Source organism: Ptychodera flava, chromosome 2 (assembly GCF_041260155.1).
Source record: "Ptychodera flava strain L36383 chromosome 2, AS_Pfla_20210202, whole genome shotgun sequence".
Classification (NCBI taxonomy): domain Eukaryota; kingdom Metazoa; phylum Hemichordata; class Enteropneusta; family Ptychoderidae; genus Ptychodera; species Ptychodera flava.
The window spans coordinates 31,246,718-31,265,907 of NC_091929.1; the positions used below are offsets into that span (position 1 = coordinate 31,246,718).

Sequence of the window (19,190 nt, forward strand, 5' to 3'; positions counted from 1 at the left end):
GTTGATATGTGGTATTATCATATGCCCATGCCCTATTGACGTTCTCCGTAAAATATCAGTCGTGATATTTCAAGGTAAATGTCGAGATGTACACGATGAACGTCATCAGTTTTGGAGTTTTCCGGACTACATTAGCAGTTTTTTGGTAAACAACGTAAACAAACAAAATGGCTGCTGCTCCCCGCCTGCGAAGCGATGTCGCCGACGTAAAAACTGGAAGGGCTTCGAGGAAGACTGGTATTTTTGGTTGCCAAAGACGGAAATAACAAGTTGAGTCTTGAAATGTTTTCCCATAGTATGTTTTGGTCTAGTTCTAGCAAACATTCTGCCTTTCGCACGGCGCCGGCTCTGTGCACGGTCTACCCACGAACATGTAGTGAGTGCGTGGCGTGACAGCGATGTCGCACGCGCAACGACTGTTGAGATGGCAACTGTCAGGGTAAACAAACAAAGTGGCGTCCCCTCTCCGCGTGAGCTCCGTGCCGTACAACAATCGAAATCAGGATAGATTCAAAGCTGAGCACAGTTTTTAATCGGTTACAATTGTAATAGCATATGGCATTTTAAAAGGTTCCTCATGTATGACGATTTTTGTATCCCGGTGTCTTTCTTCTTTGGGTCATTGAGATATGGACGACTTGCAGCGATGTCGCGCGTGATGTTGACTTCGTCGTATACTTTATGAATGAAACCTGTTCACATAAACAGTCTGATATTTATACGCAAGGCGAAATACAGTAAAGCCTCAAAATTTAAGCTTTTTCGTTCTTTTAGTAAAATTATGGGCATTGGTGTATGATAAATCGTTTATTACCCAATATCGCCTGTTCCTGTGTCGTATCAGCATGAGTATAATTTGAGCTGCGTCAGACACGAGACGAAGTCGAGTGTTTGACGCAGCACAAATGACACAGGAACAGGCGATATTGGGTATTATATCATACCAGTATATTGATGGTGCAAATGCAGCGATCTGATTGGTCGAGACGGCAAAAGAACCGTGGTATATTGGCGATATACCACGGTTAGTATACGCGCAAGCTCTCAGCTTGAGCAAAAATCCGTTTTTGACGTTTCTCGCCAAAATTTCAATACACTGTTATGATATAATAGCAATAAATCACACCCAGAGACGGTATAACACTCATTTTGACCAGTTCACTTCATATATGCACTCGCTGTCGCTCGTGTATGTATGTCGTGAACTGGTCAAAATCTCGTGGTATACCGTCGCTGGGTGTGCTTTATTACTTAAATAACCTCTAACTATTATGTTGACCAAACTTTAATCTTTTCTATTTTGGGTTATTGACAAACGTTCGCTAAATCCTTAAATTCTTTTATCAAATGTATAAATCTTGTCACCCTTTAAATATGTCACAAACTTTGGCAGAAAGTTCACTAAGCGTCTCATTTGTGTCATGTAGTTGGTATAGTATACTGAAAATTGTGTGTAATGTTGATAATGAAAATGCATTCTTCACTGAGTGAAGAGCCCGACCCGAAACCTCTGTTGATTTAATCTCCTGGTTCTAACTGTTTTTATGTGCTGTTTTTTTAAGTACCGTAGCTTTATCTCCTTTTTGAGGGCGGTCTTTCGATACTTAGCTATCTTATAAGTTTGTAATTTACTTTTTTATGACAGCATTTCTAGAAATCATTAGTTGAAATTCATCGGAAAATTTACACTGTTCATTTCAACAAACGTTAGCATTACACATCATTATGTTGCTGTAATTACCTGTGCTGTCAAGTCAGTGTAAACGTTCAGTAACTTTTAAACAACAACCATGGTAGTAAGGTAAAGTTCTGATTATTTAGGCGAACGCACGATGACGCTATCGTCTTGATAAAAACACAGAAAATGAAACTACCTGTAATTGTGAAATGTATATCTCCTGCTGCCACAGGTCAGGGGAATAAGAAATGGAGAGATGATCTCCGATGTGGACTGAAATTCCCACTTGCTGATGGTACTCCAGCCGAGTGTAATCCTGACAGTGACAAGCCATGCTGTTCGTCTATTGCTTGGTGTGGAAACACCAGGGATCACTGTTCGTGTGAAAACTGTATAGATTACCGCAGTAAGTGTTTGAGTTTTAGTCAAATATGATAGGGCCGCAAACAATGATTTAGTTTGTAATATTTTACACAAATTGGAATATATTTAAGGTGATTAAGGGTTGATATGTGGTACTATTATGTTGACAATACTTTAAACTGTTTCTAGTTTGGGTTATTGACGAACGTTTGCTAAAACCACAAATTTGATTTATCAGATTGTAGGTCTGATCAGAAATTGTCAATGTCACAACCTTTGGCAGAAAGCTCACTACGGGTCTCAGTTGGGGTCATTTAGTTGGTATAGTCTACTTACAATCATGTGCATTGTCGATTATTATAATGCATTCTTCGATAACGAAAAAGCCCAAACCGAAACCAGCACTACCAAGTCAGTGTAAACGTTCTGATTATTTAGGCGAACGCACGATGGCGCTGTCGTCTCTGATAAAAACACAGAACATGGAACTACCTGTACTTGTGAAATATTATATCTCCTGCTGCCACAGGTCAGGGGAATACGAAATGGAGAGACGATCTTCGATGTGGACTGAAATTCCGACTTGCTGATGGTACTCCAGCCGAGTGTAATCCTGACAGTGACAAGCCATGCTGTTCGTCTATTGCTTGGTGTGGAAACACCAGGGATCACTGTTCATGTGAAAACTGTATAGATTATCGCAGTAAGTGTTTGAGTTTTGGTCAAATATAAATAATTAGAAAACGGTAGGACCGCAACAGCAGATTCCATCTGTACTTTTTGTACATGAATTGGAATGTGTTTAAAGTCACGAGATGCTAATATGCGGCATCACAATGTTGCCAAACTTAAAGTTTTTTTAATGATTTGGCTTAATGACATACGTTCGCCAAACACGTGAATTTCATTTTTTGTAGTACGTCTTTTCACTCTTTGTCGATATACTAACCTTTGCCAGAAGACTCTCTAAGGATCTCAATTGGGTTGATTTAGCTGGTATAGTCTCTTTTCTATTGTCAAACACTTAACCATATCTCCTGCTAATTTCTCTTTTGTGAATTGGCCGATTGCTGCTGAAGTTACGATAGTAAATAAGTGAAGATTCTTCAGGCGACCTTTCATGGACACTGAACTCTTTCATTTTTGTTTTCGAAATCATCGCATTTTGGAATTCATAATCAGGAGTCGCATTAGTAAAGAAACGGATTATCAAACATTTACCAACACTTGAAATTCAAAATGGCTGCCATCCCTAATTTAACTGTATGGGGCGAACTAAATTTTACCTTTTTACAATAATAACCCAGTGAAAATTTTCTTTAAATTTCTTCACTAGCATTAGGAGAAATGCCCGCAATTGGTAGAATAAAAGGTATCATGCAAGTTTGAGAGAGCAAATATCTGTCCCCGAGGTGCAAGCATTCGACCGTACTTCTTAGATAGTAACCGAAGTTGGAGGGTTGATATGTGGATCAGCCTTTTTTGAACCATTCTCTCACCAAATCAAGGATGAAAATCAGGGAACAGTCTAAAGTGTGGTACTTGAAAAACCAATTACCTAATTTTATCGAATCTGATATAAAATTCAAAATGGCCGTCATTCCCTGTTAACTCTATCGAGAAAATTGTGATTTTCGAAAATCTGTTATATAAAATCTTTCGCACTCTAAGAATTTTAAAATGAGCCCGTAAAAGCGGTATATCAGAAAAGAATTGTAAAACATCGCATGTTCGAATATCTCTCATGAGGCGCATTTAATCTTAATGGCAACTTTTGTGAACGAGGAAACATTTACGACCTGTACTCCGAAAATACATTTATCCTAACGTTCTGTTATAAGCGAACACTAATAATATATATCGTTTCTGTATAATAATAATATTATATAGGGCTCAGCCCTTGGTGTCGCGCAAGGGGTGAAGATTGGAACTGTTATTTATATTGATTCATGATAAATTGTTACTTCATAAACGTTTATATGACAACTATGCCCAGTTTCCCTCTGATGAAAGCAGTTCAAGTACGTACACGACGTCAAACCCTGCAGCAGGGCAGGTATAGATTTTCTGTAGCGTGTAAAAATTTTTGACAAAAATTGGCAATTTTTACAATGATAACAGCCTATTGCGTTAAACAAGGGACGTATTATGCAATCATTATCATCGCAATGGTAACCGCACTGCCCACCTTCCAGTTGCAAGCTGAAACTATAGCGTTCCGTCTAAAAACTGGCAATTTTTGATCTAATTATTGACACAGGGGGCGCTCTTCTATAAATTCAATCCCAGCATTCTTTGCGTATGCCCCCGTTCATATGCACGACAGTTTTCTCCCTTTATCTATATTAACGATATTTTGTATCAGCGACAAGGTGCATAATAACATTTACTGGCTAATAAAAGAGGTATATTTTATAAAAAGGCATGTTATATAATGGTAATTTGTTTCGTATTTGTTTATTTACGAGTACTCAAAAAAAAAAAACATGGCGGCGCCCATCATGAGAAAGAAGGGTACACTTCCGGTTACTCGCATAGTATATTATGAATAAGCGCATGCGTAGTCAGTAAGCCGCTGGCGCGACTAATAATAATAATAATAATAATAATAATAATAATAATAATAATAATAATATAAGTATAATATAGAAATAATAACGCGAATAATAATAGGTTAAATTTCCGTGAAAATTTCACCATGGGTCGAAAAGACCAAATATGATATCGATTTCACTGACCCAAGTTTCCATGGTAACCATTTTACGGGTTGAAAATTTCAGTTTTTCTAATATCCCATGAAAAGTTACTTTGATTGATATGAAAATTGTCTAGTGGGGGAGTTCGGGTCAGAGAACCCCCAAACCAGACTTATTTTAATGTTTCAAGTTGTCATGGTAACTATTTTTGGCTTGAAAGTGTTACTTTTTCCCTAATTCCTATTAAAGAACTATTAACCCTTTCAGGCCTAAATCCCTATATACAGGGGTAGCTCTGGTAAGTTACCAGAAAGTCAGGCCTGAAAGGGTTAATTGATGTAAAAAATTGATCATAAGGGTTTTTGTGGTTAGCACACCAAAAATTCACACTCATTTTAATGTGAGATGTTTCCATGGCAACCATTCAGGAGTAAAAATTACCAGTTTTTCAAAGATTCTACCTAAAATCAAGTGATCAACAGAATGTGTTATATCAAAGCGATATTTTCTGTTACAAAGACCAAATATGCAGTGTAAAAATCGAATAAACCACAGAATATTATACCAAAGGGTTATTTTGGCTTAGAAAGACAAAATATGATATCCACTTTTACTGCCCTGTGTTTCCATAGTAACCTATTTGCGTTTTAAAATTTCAATTTTTTTTACAAATTCCATTAAAAGTAATCCCAGTTACTATGCAAATGCTCTCCTAAGTGTATTAATCAGAGCATGAACTCCATGTTCATTTTTGTTTTTATGTTGCCGTGGTAACCATTTTGGTAACCACAGTTTTTTTATTTAAAACATAATTCAGGTTTTTTTTTTATTTTATTGATTTCTAAGTAACAACTTTTAACATTTTTTAATGATAATAATAATTGTAATTTATTTGCCTCAGGCTAGGAAGAATAATAAAGATAATGTAAACTGGGGCCATTCTGGTCAAAATTATTTTTTCCGTTAATTTTATTGTGTTAGAATTAATTTTATATAGACCAGAAATAATTTTTCAAGCATTTTCAATTTTGTTTCATACGGTTATCACAAATAAGTGTTATATAGTATAGTACTAACTTATTATGCATTCATTGAATTAAGTTTATGCCTTCAAATTAATTTTATGTGCCAAAATTAATTCTACTAGTATCTCAAATTAATTTTATGAACCCAATTCCCTTTATTATTTTACAAATTATTATTTTTCACAAGCAGTAACAGTAGCGCACAGTTTTTTTTATTTAATGCATGATTCACTGGTAATTATTTATTTTATGGATTTATAATTAACGACGTACTAATAAAATAATTTATTTCGATTTCTTTGCCTCATTCCAGGAAGAATAATGAAGACAAATTATTTCTGATAGTTTAACTAAAGTAAAATAATGACTATGTAGTAGTGCTTTATTACTTGTGTGACCTGGCGTGACCCCATAAACTCTATAATTAGCTAGATCCCTCTCCACGGTAGCAACGGCTAAATTTGAACATGGTGCCTGCATACCTTTAAACACTTTTTTTCAAACCCAGCAGGCCAAGACAAGGGGGAAATATTACATGTTTAATGTTTCGTGTTTAATACAGACCTACTTGTAAATAAAATTAAACTAACACCAACTCTCAATGAATTTTGCCAGTGGAATAGCCAGTATTATTGTAAAAGGCGATAGTCATATCAAACTATTGATATGCGACAAAAATAATTAATGGTGAAAAAACGCATTTATTGATTCGCCAAAGGCCTGTGGATTCGCTTATTTTTGCAAGAGTGCTACATGGACATTATCCATTATCTATTTCTCACTTGTGCGAACGTCGTAGGAAACACTTATTGCAACAATTTACCCTAAATATAAAGAATCGGCTGTCAATTAAACTGCGGTTGCCAACCAACCGGAGGTAAACAGTGAGACTAAATGTGCCCAGAAATACCAGCGCAATAGACTAATCGTTTTGGCGTGTGCCAACTCACTTATAGAAACCGCAAAGATTAGTCGTTTTGGCATGTGCTGGTTAATCGGCTAACAAAAACACGAGACTGCAAAACAGCAAAAAGTGATAAAGAAATGTAAATAGCTATGGAATAGTTTCTATAAAAATCTCTACACATGAGTATCAACCTTGGGCCTATAGCACAATGGAATAGCCAGTATTATTGTAAAAGGCGATAGTCATATCAAACTATTGACATGCGACAAAAATAATTAATGGTGAAAAAACGCATTTATTGATTCGCCAAAAGCCTGTGGATTCGCTTATTTTTGCACGAGTTCTACATGGACATTATCCATAGGAAAAAGTTCGACTCACCGTCTCGATTGCTGTTTCAGTGAATCGGCCATGATGAGAGTTCTCGAATCAAAAACTTTAGCCGTGATCGAATACAAATGTCTTCTCATTAAATTACGTCATTGTTATACAAGAGTTAGCAATCCGAAGTCTGTCACCCTGTTTTTTTCAAAGTTTGGAGAAGGGCTGCGTTTCCATCTTAATGATTGAACGACATGAAACGCACAATTCTATCGCATATATCCAGCAATATGTACTGTAGAAATACAGTAAACGCTCCAGGTACGTATCTTATACTCCAAAAAAAGGCCACAGGCGGCGTGAACTTTCTGAAAGGATTTCCTAAACGTCCTACTTGTTACCTTACAGACTCACATATGTTGTCCTGAAAAGTATTCTCTGCAGTAATTCCAGTTTCTGTCAACGTGCACATAATTTTAAAAGCTCAACGACACGCACGAGACGAAGAAGTTCCAGACTGAACGTTCACGCGCACGGAGACTCAATTGCGCATGCTCATATTGTCAGCTGCACTGGTATAGACTCTCCACAGAGCTAGCGCTGTGACTTGTTTTGTGCGCGCCCACGGTGGGTCTGCATTCGAAGGCTACGCTGTGCATGTGAGCACGCGCTGCCAGACACAGCGACTGTCGGTTTTTGCAAGATATGAATATTCATAAGGGTAGTGACGTCAAAAGAAACACCTATCTACCTGGGCAGAGAGAATATATACTAGCTGGTAGACCTATAGTATACGCGGTATGTTTTTATTTTTCATTTTTAATTTTATTTGGCTATGGTACTTGTCATTTCTTTTTGATTAACGGATGTGTGCATTTCTATAAAGTACCCGGATCAGGCTGAAATCCGACCGGTCGCTTGCAAGAACGTCCAGACCCTGGGAATCGCGTTGCGATTCGCGTCGTGTCAATACCTGCTGGTATCGCTTAAACTGCTTAGTGTCACTTTTCCGACAAGCATTACCCCTTGGCTTTATGATATCCCCCTCTCTCCGTACAATATGATGCATAATTCGGCACTGCACGTACGACAAGTCACCCCTATCGACAAAATTAAACTAAACAACACCTCTTTTTAAGAATTCTCTCAGCTTAAATGAACTGTTATTAGATTTCTATATAATACTTATAGCCCCTAAACTTGTAATTAATATAAGTATTATATAGAAATAATAACGCGAATAATAATAGGTTCAATTTCCGTGAAAATTTCACCATAAGGGTATTTTTGGTCGAAAAGACCAAATATGATATCGATTTCACTGCCCCATGTTTCCATGGTAACCATTTTAGGGGTTGAAAATTTCAATTTTTCTAATATCCCATGAAAAGTTACTTTGATTGATATGAAAATTATCTAGTGGGGGAGTTCGGGTCAGAGAACACAAAAACCAGACTTATTTTGATGTTTCAAGTTGCCATGGTAACTATTTTGGCATTGAAAATGTTACTTTTTCCCTAATTCCTATTAAAAATGTACTCGGACATAAATCCGGTATTTTGGTAATAATCTCATTATTATACACCTTTTTTAATCCAATTTTACCTCGAAAAAATCAAAATTAAAGCTTTTTTGGGGATGCCTGTCCCGCACTGCACTGAGCGATCGCGAGCAAACTGAGAACGCTAAGCGCACAGAACGAAATTTCAAACCCGCGCAGCGCAGTGTACGTGTTTGAAATTGTAGGTCGGCAGTATAATTTCACCCGAATTCACAGGCTTTTGATTCACCACTACTAACGTTGTGAAGTAGCGAATGTTTAGAAGTATTTCCCCGCATTGACGTAATGGTGTTTTGAGGTCAAAGGTCAAATAGCGTTCAATAACACCAAAAGTTATTGTACTCCGCGTCAAAGTTATTGGACTCTGCGTCCTCTGATACCGAAAATTTACTGTACGAAGAAAACTCCATAGATTGCAGACGCAGGTGTATAATAATAAAGATAATGTATATTTGGGCCATTGTGATCAAAATTATGTTTTCCGTTAATTTTAGTGTGTAAGAATTAATTTTATATAGACCAGAAATAATTTTTCAAGCATTTTTAATTTTGTTTCATGCAGTCATCTCAAATAAGTGTTATATAGTATATTACTAACTTATTATGCATTCATCGAATCAAGTTTATGCCCTCAAATTAATTTTATGTGCTAAAATTAATTCTACTAGTATCTCAAATTAATTTTATGAACCCAATTCCCCTTATCACCCAATGTACCATTATTTATCACAAGCAGTAACAGTAGCGCAGTTTTTTTTAACACTTGATTCACTGGTACTTATTTATTTTATGGATTTACAATTAATGATTTCTTTGCCTCATTCCAGGAAGAATAATGAAGAAAAATTATTTCTGATTGTTTAACTATAGTAAAATTATGACCATGTAGTGGTGCATTATTTTAGTGTGACCTGGCGTGACCCCATAAACTCTATGATTAGCTAGATCCCTTTCCATGGTAGCAACGGCTAAATTTGAACATGGTGCCTGTATACCTTTAAACACTTTTTTAAATCCAGCAGGCCAAGACAAGGGGGAAATATTACAAGATAAATGTTTCACGTTTAATACTGCATGCCCTACTTGACATAGTATAGGGCCCTCACTTGTGCGAACGTCGTAGGAAACACTTATTGCAACAATTCACCCTAAATATAAAGAATCGGCTGTCAATTAAACTGCGGTTGCTAACCAACCGGAGGTAAACAGTGAGACTAAACGTGCCAAGAAATACGAACGCAATAGACTAATCGTTTTGGCGTGTGTGCCAACTCACAATTATAGAAAACCGCAAAAATTAGTCGTTTTGGCGTTGCTGACAAATCAGCTAACAAAAAACAGGAAACCGCAAAACCGCAAAAAGTGATAAAGAAATGTAAATAGCTATGGAATAGTTTCTATAAAAATTTCTACATATGTATATCAACCTGGGGAATAAGATTTTGACCTGTAGCACAATGCACAATCGAATAGCCAGTATTATTGTAAAAGGCGATAGTCATATTGTATCAAACTATTGACATGCGACAAAAATAATTAATCTTTCCACCTTTCAGCTGGTGAAAAACGCATTTATTGATTCGCCAAAGGCCTGTGGATTCGCTTATTTTTGCACAAGTGCTACATGGACGTAGGAAAATGTTCGACTCACCCTCTGGATTGTTGAGAATATAGGTAACTGACTGTTTCAGTGAATCCGCCATGATGAGAGTTCTCGAATCCAAAACTCTAGCCGTGCTCGAATACAAATGTCTTCTCATTAAATTACGTCATTGTATACAAGAGTTAGCATTCCAAAGTCTGTCACCCTGTTTTTTCGAAGTTTGGAGAAGGGCGGCATTTCTATCTGAATGATTGAACGACGTGAAACACAAAATTCCATCGCACATGTTCCGGCAATATGTACAGTAGAAATACGCTGCAGTTACGTAAGCTTATAAGCTTATACTCCACAAAATGGCCACAGGCGGCGTGAACTTTCTGAAAGGGTTTTCATAAACGTCCTACTTGGTACCTTAACACTCACATGTGATATCCTGAAAAGTATTCTCTGCAGTAATTCCAGTTTCTGTCAATATTCAACTGTTCAACGACACGATAGCACGAGCATTACTGACACGCGCACAAAGACTCAATTGCGCATGCTCTCTGAAGGGCGTGCGCGTGAATTGCGCGTGTTCCAACAGTGAAGAACGCAAATCGCAGGATCTCTGCCTGACTACTCTGGCAGGGCGAAACAAGGGAGATGCAAAAAATGTTTATTCTGCAATGCCAATATGACGCTTACGAGGTTCGGTGGTCGCAGTAAAGAAATTTCACTGCAGAGAGAGAGAGAGAGAGAGAGGAGAGAGAGAGAGAGAGAGAGAGAGAGAGAGTTATGTGGAAATCTTTTTCATAGTCGTGAGTTTAGATGGATGAAAACTAAAAACAAAATTAAATTGAACTGATTGAACGTGTATCCATAAAGTTCGCACAAAAGTAAAAAAGTCTAGGCCTGCTGGTATCGCTTAAACTGCTTAATGTCACTTTTCCGACAAGCATTACCCCTTAGGTTAATGATATCCCCCTCTCTCCAAACAGTATGACGCATAATTCTGCGCTGCACGTACAACAATTGGAAGTCACCCCATTGAAAAATTAAAATAAACAACACCTCTTTTTCAGAATTCCAACACAGTTTCAATGAACTGTTATTTCTATATAATACTTATAGCCCCTAAACTTGTAATAATAATAATAATAATAATAATAATAATAATAATTGGCAAATAATCCACAAGGTCGAATTTATTGTTCAGCTGAAAAATGACTCGTTCATTGAGAAGTCAGGCTGATATCTATGATCTAATGAATCGATAGCCTGTGAATATTAAAGGTATACTGTCACCTGTTCCAATTTTGCCACAGTTACCATGGTGAGAGAAAATAAAACCAGTCACAGATTTAAAGCGGGTGGCCGCTTTTTAAAAACAGCACCCCAAACAAGGGCATTTTGAATACCAAGGAACGCCCATTTGACCATATATGCGCATATTTAAGATTACAGGTGACTGTATACCTTTAACGGCCTGGTATAATGTCACCAAAACATACAGAAGACAATAACGATAAGGCAAAAGAAGTGGACTGGATTATTGCGTTTCGCATGCAATTTTAAGCAATGCGTCAAGGTTTTCAACTTGTTACCCTGACGCTCACGCTGTTTTTGCATATTTTTCTCTAATAGCTAAAAAATAAACATGGAGGACTCTTCGGACCAGATGTACATGTACCTTCAGCCTTCACCAAACATCATTCTTAAGAATGCGAGGCAATGGACAAGTACAATAAACACTACCTTTTACACAAATACAATAATACAATGGACCGTACAATGGTGTGCACAAGAATTTATCATATTCCTTTATTGAGGCAGAATGTTCCGTACATACAAATTTTCAGAATGTTAAACTTTAGAAGAGCTTAATGGGAACACCGAAGAATGCTTTACATTTTTTTTACCGAGTTTTCAATATAAAGATAGCAAATATATTATCTTTTAAGCAGAGTTAAAACAAGGAATATCACCAATTTTTGATTTCCAGTACCTATACATCTAAGGTAATTTTCTAATGTAATTTACATTATATGTCCAATTGTGATGTTCATTCTTGATAATGTAGAGGAAAATGGATGAAGCTTATCGCGAACGAAACACAAGTAAACGTTTATTTTGTGTGTTTTTTACGTGACCTATTCGGCGTAATTCGCATAAAGCTCCACTACCTTCTTTTGATGTTATTTCCATTGTTATTGTTCTAAATGAAGTTTACTGTGTCATGTTCGAAAAGCACGTGGAAATGCCAGGTTTTCAATTTGTCAATATAGTTTTTGTATTTGTCCAACCTAGTGGTATTGTCCCTGAGGCTGTCTTCCGCCCAGTAAAACGATTCATTCATTGCTTTGATAATGTATGTATGTATGTATGTATGTATGTATGTATGTATGTATGTATGTATGTATGTATGTATGTATGTATGTATGTGTGTGTGTGTGTGTGTGTGTGTGTGTGTGTGTGGTGTATGCTCGTGTATCAAAGAGTGCGGATGTCCTCGTGACGATTACAGTGCTCGATTATAAAGCAGAGCGTTATAAAAATGTTTTACTATAACCCAAACGGGATTCGAACCCCCACACGCTTCACGGCAACATCGCCTTGCTGCAAGATACCACAAATTACTTACTCAATTCATGCATCTTGCATTCTCCACACTAATTGTTCTTTCGGTCTTTACTCTCATTTATAAATGAGAGTGAAGACCTAAGGAAAAATTAGTCTGGAGAATGCGAGATGCATTTGTTTCTCAGAAAACTTCAAATACGTTGTTATCGATTAGAACTTTAACTAAAACCCTACAACACTGTTACTCATTAAAGTCAGAGTGGGGATAATTACCCATTAGGTACATTGATATCCCAGACAAAGAATGTGAAAATTGTCAAATTTTCTTTCGTAACTTTCTCATTTTTGGCCATCGTTCATGGCTGGCCTGGGGATCTCAAATGAATACATTGCCGCGGATTAATCTCTCGCATAAATAAACCTGCGTTAACAGATACAAGTTATGGAGATTGAAGGAGCTAAGAGTTACTTGAAAATATTTTCATGGTAGACGGGGTCTTGACAATTATTTTGATACTGTATGGCAATTGGTTTCCATCGTGGAAGAGCCCCCATGTACATTACGTAACATTTTCTGAAGTTTGTTTTAAAGTGAGTTATTATTATCATTTATTATATCTTTATTTTAGATTATAAAAATCCATAGCAAAACAACAATACATTTTAAATTCAATTCAATTCAATTCAATTCAATTCAATTCAATTACTTTATTATCCACAAATACATGTAGAAATTTGCCTTCAGGCTCATCATATACAGATTAAAATAGTACAACAAGCAAAAGATTCTATAAAAAGGGACGCTATTACACATTGAAATGCTTAAAAACACACACAAGGTAGCGACATAGATACAAAATTGAAACATAGACGGAAACAACAAAGGACCAACTGGAGGTTTAAAACTACATCGAGTTTGAGTTTAAAATTGAAACTGCTGATGGAAGAAATGACTTTTTGAAGAGGTTTTTCTTTGCACGAGGAACCCGAAAACGTCTCCCTGACGGGAGTTTCTGGAAGTAACCATGGAGAGGGTGATGAGAATCATTGACAATATTCTGCGCTTTCCTTTTCACTGCCAGCTGGTAAAGGTTTACAAGGGAATTTTGACGACAGCCAATAATTTTTTCTGCCATCCTCACAATACGAGAAAGCTTACTTCTGTTTCTGACAGTCAAATTTCCATACCACAAAATGATATTATAGGTTAAAACACTCTCAATGAGGGATCTGTACACCATTTGTAAGATATTTTGACTCACATTGAACGATTTGAGTTTCCTGAGAAGGTATAATCTTTGTTGGGACTTTTTCGCTATATAGTCAGTATTTTCATCAAATGTGAGTTTTTCATCTAGAAATGAACCTAAGTATTTGAAACATGAAACGACTTCAACAGATTCATCGTTGATTGTGACAGGAGTAAAATCCGGGCAAACTTTACAACCAATGACAAGCTCTTTTGTTTTACTAATATTCATATCTAAATAGCTATCTATACACCAGTTCTTTAAAATTTCAACATTATGGAAATATTCAGAAAGAGAATCTTCCTTTTTGAGTCGCCCAACAAGAGCCATGTCATCAGCAAATTTGAACAAACAAGATATTGCAGTATTGCACCTCATGTGATCTGTGTAAATAGAAAATAGAGTAGGTGATAGCACGCAACCTTGTGGTGCACCAACATTCAGTACAATTTCCTCTGACATGTAGCCATTACACATACCCGTTGTGGTCTTTCTCTAAGAAAATCACTGATCCAGAGAATTATGTTGGCATCGACATTCATATTGATAGGACGTCTAACGAGAACATATGGTTCAATGGTGTTGAAAGCGCTTGAAAAGTCTATAAAAAGAATACGAATGTATGCATTTGCGGATTCTAAATGTTGAGAAAGTAAATTAAAAATTAAATACGCTTACTCCAAATCCTCCACAGTCCATTCTTTGATAACTCTGATAATGATAAAACACTCTTCACAAGCGGGTTACTTGAGAGATGGAGTCTGCTCAGAAAACTAAATTATTTTTTCCGAAGGATTTCATCAAAAGTTAAAATCGAAAGACTGACAAACATTGCACTGTTATTCTGAATAAAAGAATGTTTAAAACCAGACAACTTACAAAACACATGGGAGTAAGCTCGTCTAACTGCATTAAACGTACATAAAGAAAACGTACTCGACAAATAAGAACAATAAGGAATATCACAAAAGACAGAAAATAAGTGACATTTTACAGAAAGAGACGCGAATTTAAAATCACGAATTATAGCATTGCCACGAACATGAAATTGCCGAGCCTGAGCCTGAATGTCCTCATTATTCCTAAGGTCACAAGTGATTAAGTGACCAAGGTATTTATAAACACTAACATAATCAAGCATTTTACCATTAAGATAAATTGGAACTTGTCTAAGCTTACGAATACTTGGTTGAATTAGCATACAAACTGTCTTTTGCTCATTGAAAAATATTGAATGATTGTTACCATAATGACCACATATATCAACAAGCATCTGCTGCCATAGGCTCCAGTAGATATGATAACTAAGTCGTCAGCATAAATCAAATGATTCACCTTATAGTCACCAATAAGGCATCCATAGGGAATTGTGGAGAGATTCTTACTGATATCATCCAAATAGACGGTGAAAAAGAAAGGTGACGTAATGCCACCCTGCTTTACCCCATTCTTAGAATGAAAAGTTTCAAACAGTAACCCATTCCATCTGACAACAAAGTCTTGATACCTATACATGTATGACAAAATCTTAATGAGATAAGGCTTAACATCCCTTTGCAATAGTTCAACATACAGAATATTGTGATGAACATAGTCAAATGCTTTGGATGCATTCATAAAAGTGATGAAAACAGGAGTATTACAACGTCTATAGTAATTCAAAATTTCTTTCAAAACAAATACTGACATATCAGAACCATGGTCTGGTTTAAATCCAAATTGGTGATCTGTGGTTGTTAAACATTCCATACAGCGATTTAACGAAACCCTTTGGAACAGTTTGGATATTGTTGTTGCAACAGCAACATGACGATAGTTAGATTTGTCACAAATGTTGCCACCTGGATTTTTTGGAATAGGAACTAAAACAGTGGTCATCAATTCTCTAGGAACAGTTCTATGAATCAAAATGACCGAAAAACAAAGGGACAAAAGAACATTGACTCTATATGGAGCATACTTCAAATGCTCAGGTGATATACCGTCATACCTGATGATGCACCTGTCTTGAGGTTCTTCACTAATTCACAAATTTCTTCGTGGTGCACAGTCATGTCATTACAGTCTTTAATGTTCGAAAAGACAGGTGTCGAATCGTTACCAGTTTTGGTCAAAAGAGTTTTATAATGGCATTTCCACATATTTACTACTTCAGCGTCACCAGCATGACCATCAACAGATGATGGAGCTATTACTCTACCTGTACGTTTATTGATCTCTTTCCAGTACTCCTTGGAGTTACTCTTTCATTTTTCAGCCATGGCATTCGCACGCATTTCTTTTTCTGCCCTCTTACACTGTGCAAACTGCCTTTTAAACTGTGCCCTAGACCTTCGCATAAATTCAAAGAAAGGGCCAAATTTAGGAGAACCGTTGTCCTTCCAGATCAAAAAATCACTACGTGCTTTGTCATAGTGTTCTTTCACAACTGTATTCCAACCTGGTATTGTATGCCTATTTGACTTTGTGGCTTTTGGAAGAGTCATATCTGCGGCAGTCAACAACGCTGAAACAATTTCACTATAAAATGTATCAATCAGATGAGAATGAATACAACAGTCTGTGTCAGTACAAGCCAATGAACTTCAGATAAAAGTCTGTCACAAAACACTTCAAAGTTCACAAGTTGGCAAGATGACACTTTGTTCCAGCAAGGCGTACGTGCTTCAGTTTGTGACGAACTACTGAGCCTAGGTAGCAAAGCGGTCTTCAAAGTGAACATTAGAGGAAAGTGATCAGAAGAAATGATATCATATTTTACCTTAACAGAATCAACGATGTTATCAGATGAAGATGAGGAAAATGATATGATCAAGCCAACTTCGAGCAAAACATGAATCACTTAGATGTGTAAAAGTCTCAGGATGCAGGCGTTCAATGTCTGAAAAGATGAAGTTATTATCTTGTACAAAATTATCTCAAAGTACAAATTCATGCTGATTTTTTTTTCGGTTCTGCATTAAAATCACCTGAGATAAGACAATAGTAAGTACCTAATTCATTAATTGTAACTTGTAACAAGCCTAAAATCCGCTGATATTCATCACAGTCAGAATTCGCAGTTGGTAGATACACGTTCAAAATTACGACATCAGGCTTTTCTAACATTTGAATGCGAATACCGATAACACGACTTTCACCGTCAAAAACGATAGGTGAGATACCGTTGAGATTTTTACGCCAAAGAATACCAACGCCCACATAGGGTCTACCCGTGAGAACACCATGCGAGCTATCAAAGGCACTCACATCTATTGAAGTAAACTCATTATGCAACGAACTAAGAACTGATAACTTTTCCTTGTCAAGCCAATGTTCTTGAACTAATAAAATATCACAAAAATTAAGCAAAGTGTCAAGGGAACCAAGAGAGGAATTTAGACCTCTTACATTGTAGCTAGCAAGGTTAATGACATCCATTATCTGTTACTGATATTAACTACTTGTGGAGAACTTTTCTTCGACTTTGCAATCAGCTCAGACTTCATCAAATAATACGGTTTCACACAAATTCCAGTAGGCCACAATTCAGGACAGAGGACCATATCAATACAGCTGTCATTTACGTCAATTCTGAACGATGAATATGTGTCAAAGCGAGTTTTTAATTTGACACCATCTTGAAATGTTGAATGACCGCACTTGTCGTCAATGAAGGTCTTAACCTGATCAATACTTGTATCTGGCGTTAGGCGGATTACAAAAACACTTCGCAATCTTGGCTGCTTCTCTGCAAAAGTAAATTGATGTGTAGCATTACCCGATCCTTGAACAATTTGCTTAGGTTTTCGGGAATGCTGAACACTAGAAATTGCCTTCTTATTCTTTTTTACTACAAATGACCATGTTTGATCAACGCTTGAACCAGGGTTGGGCACATCTTGAACAGGGTTATTACTCTCAGAAAGGCCTGTATGCACAGCGTTGGGAACCTCTCTTGATGATACAGTCGATGAATTTCGACATGTTAAAACGTACATCTGCGGAATCACACTGATTAACGACAACATCTGCATTGCTATTGGAGGGTATATCACAGGCTGAATCCATGATTACCTCTTTGGTTTCAAGCTTGGCACTGACTGAATCCAGTTTTTCGCGCATAACACGAACCATTTTCAACAAACTGATATAGTCTACATGATCAATGTCAATCGGAGGAAGACGATGCAGCTGTTGAGCAACAAACCGTTTCTGAATATGAACGGGTAACTCCGCCACACAATCGACTACATCTCGAATTGTGAGGGTAATTTTACGACGGGATGAACCAGCTGCTGCTGTACTGGATATTCCATCAATGTCGTCAGAACTACTGCAATTCGTACTTGTTCCAAACCTTTTCTTGTTGCACTTGGGCACAGCATTAAGTCTCCCTGACACAAGGATACTCGATGTGATACAACGGCACAGTCTTCACAACGAAGAGACATTTCAACATCGATTACGTAACTGACCTCTGTAACAATAGTTTTCCGACTTCAGCAATGTCGGCAGGCTAGTCTCTGACGGCAAGCACACTTGAGGTCAGAATCAACGGACTTTTCGTTGATATTCTCAATAGTAGTTTTTACACAGATATACTATAGTAAGTGTGTCTTCATTAAATTTATTTGCCCGGGGATATCTCTGATGCTGCCTTTCAATGATATTCGACCGACATATTGGGGTTGTTATAATTTATCAACTCCTGTTGTTATGACTTGTTCTGACTGGATACTCAGTTTATTTATCCCTTATCACAATTTTAACCTCTGAACTATTTTATATTTACAGACAAATACATCATCCGTATATTGTTTGCTCAATTTCTAGCTTCTGTTCAGTGCATATGTACATACATGTTCAAACTCGCCTCCTTAAGTTCAGGGGTCAACTTTGTCAGTCATATCTGATTGAAAAGTCTGTGTATCGAATTAGTGATAAAAACAGTGATGTAGTCCGAAGGGAACATTTTGTGGAGTCAACTCTACAGCGTTGGACGTGCGAGAAATATCAGTCTTTGGCAAAATACAGATGTACACAATTTTATTAAATCTATGCAAGCATTTTAAACGGACGAAGTATTCACGCACGAACATTTAACCAAATGGTACTGAAAACAGGAGCGTAGAGCCGCGAGATTATTTATGACATTGACCACAGATTTGATAAAATCAGTAAGATTGCGAAGATCAATAGACGTTTTGAAGATACAATGTTTTTTTCTGTGCGCGTATGTGTACAC

At 36.9% G+C, this 19,190-nt stretch overlaps 1 long non-coding RNA gene across 1 annotated transcript; it reads left to right on the top strand.

Annotated features, from left to right (window-relative positions):
* Positions 1-1,916: 1,916 nt before the first annotated feature.
* LOC139119065 (uncharacterized) lies at positions 1,917-12,435 on the top strand. Its single transcript, XR_011548844.1, has 3 exons — positions 1,917-2,084; positions 2,571-2,744; positions 11,778-12,435. It is a non-coding gene; the product is annotated as an uncharacterized lncRNA (long non-coding RNA).
* The last annotated feature ends 6,755 nt before the right edge of the window (positions 12,436-19,190 follow it).